This window comes from Anastrepha obliqua, unplaced genomic scaffold (genome assembly GCF_027943255.1).
Source record: "Anastrepha obliqua isolate idAnaObli1 unplaced genomic scaffold, idAnaObli1_1.0 ptg000063l, whole genome shotgun sequence".
In the NCBI taxonomy this organism is placed as follows: Eukaryota; Metazoa; Arthropoda; class Insecta; order Diptera; family Tephritidae; genus Anastrepha; species Anastrepha obliqua.
The window spans coordinates 252,501-255,000 of NW_026562202.1; positions in this window are offsets into that span (position 1 = coordinate 252,501).

Below are 2,500 nucleotides of genomic sequence, written 5' to 3' on the forward strand. Positions count from 1 at the left end.
TGGCTCAAATTCGAGTTTCATATAGTTATGATTCGATTTATATGCTTCAATATCATTGGTTAGTTAACTTTTGATATTTTCATATTATTTCACATGCCTTCACCGTGAGTGTTTTTTGCCATGCACACCTCACATTGTCAAAAATGTATGGGAAAAATTCATTTCCATACATTTCAGTTTGATTTGAAATGTCTTTATTATATATTTTAGTGCCAATATGCCAAGGTTATATTCCATAACATGTTAGTATTAGAATATAGATTCTTCATATATGTATATATATTCGAAAATTTTTTCTATTTAAACTAACGTATGGAAAACCAGGCATAAAATCACAATATTACCAGTTTAATATGGCTTAAATTCGAGTTTCATATAGTTATGATTCGATTTATATGCTTCAATATCATTGGTTAGTTAACTTTTGATATTTTCATATTATTTCACATGCCTTCACCGTGAGTGTTTTTTGCCATGCACACCTCACATTGTCAAAAATGTATGGGAAAAATTCATTTCAATACATTTCAGTTTGATTTGAAATGTCTTTATTATATATTTTAATGGCAATATGCCAAGGTTATATTCCATAAAATGTTAGTATAGAATATAGATTCTTCATATATGTATATATATTCGAGAATTTTTTTCTATTTAAACTAACGTATGGAAAACCAGGCATAAAATCACAATATTACCAGTTTAATATGGCTCAAATTCGAGTTTCATATAGTTATGATTCGATTTATATGCTTCAATATCATTGGTTAGTTAACTTTTGATATTTTCATATTATATCACATGCCTTCACCGTGAGTGTTTTTTGCCATGCACACCTCACATTGTCAAAAATGTATGGGAAAAATTCATTTCAATACATTTCAGTTTGATTTGAAATGTCTTTATTATATATTTTAGTGCCAATATGCCAAGGTTATATTCCATAACTTTCTATTTAAACTAACGTATGGAAAACCAGGCATAAAATCACAATATTACCAGTTTAATATGGCTCAAATTCGAGTTTCATTTAGTTATGATTCGATTTATATGCTTCAATATCATTGGTTAGTTAACTTTTGATATTTTCATATTATTTCACATGCCTTCACCGTGAGTGTTTTTTGCCATGCACACCTCACATTGTCAAAAATGTATGGGAAAAATTCATTTCCATACATTTCAGTTTGATTTGAAATGTCTTTATTATATATTTTAGTGCCAATATGCCAAGGTTATATTCCATAACTTTCTATTTAAACTAACGTATGGAAAACCAGGCATAAAATCACAATATTACCAGTTTAATATGGCTCAAATTCGAGTTTCATATAGTTATGATTCGATTTATATGCTTCAATATCATTGGTTAGTTAACTTTTGATATTTTCATATTATATCACATGCCTTCACCGTGAGTGTTTTTTGCCATGCACACCTCACATTGTCAAAAATGTATGGGAAAAATTCATTTCAATACATTTCAGTTTGATTTGAAATGTCTTTATTATATATTTTAGTGCCAATATGCCAAGGTTATATTCCATAACATGTTAGTATAGCTAATATGAATTCTTCATATATGTATATATATTCGAAAATTTTTTCTATTTAAACTAACGTATGGAAAAAACCAGGCATAAAATCACAATATTACCAGTTTAATATGGCTTAAATTCGAGTTTCATATAGTTATGATTCGATTTATATGTTTCAATATCATTGGTTAGTTAACTTTTGATATTTTCATATCATTTCACATGCCTTCACCGTGGTGTTTTTTGCCATGCACACCTCACATTGTCAAAAATGTATGGGAAAAATTCATTTCAATACATTTCAGTTTGATTTGAAATGTCTTTATTATATATTTTAGTGCCAATATGCCAAGGTTATATTCCATAACATGTTAGTATAGCTAATATGAATTCTTCATATATGTATATATATTCGAAAATTTTTTCTATTTAAACTAACGTATGGAAAAAACCAGGCATAAAATCACAATATTACCAGTTTAATATGGCTTAAATTCGAGTTTCATATAGTTATGATTCGATTTATATGTTTCAATATCATTGGTTAGTTAACTTTTGATATTTTCATATCATTTCACATGCCTTCACCGTGGTGTTTTTTGCCATGCACACCTCACATTGTCAAAAATGTATGGGAAAAATTCATTTCAATACATTTCAGTTTGATTTGAAATGTCTTTATTATATATTTTAGTGCCAATATGCCAAGGTTATATTCCATAACATGTTAGTATAGCTAATATGAATTCTTCATATATGTATATATATTCGAAAATTTTTTCTATTTAAACTAACGTATGGAAAAAACCAGGCATAAAATCACAATATTACCAGTTTAATATGGCTTAAATTCGAGTTTCATATAGTTATGATTCGATTTATATGTTTCAATATCATTGGTTAGTTAACTTTTGATATTTTCATATCATTTCACATGCCTTCACCGTGAGTGTTTTTTGCCA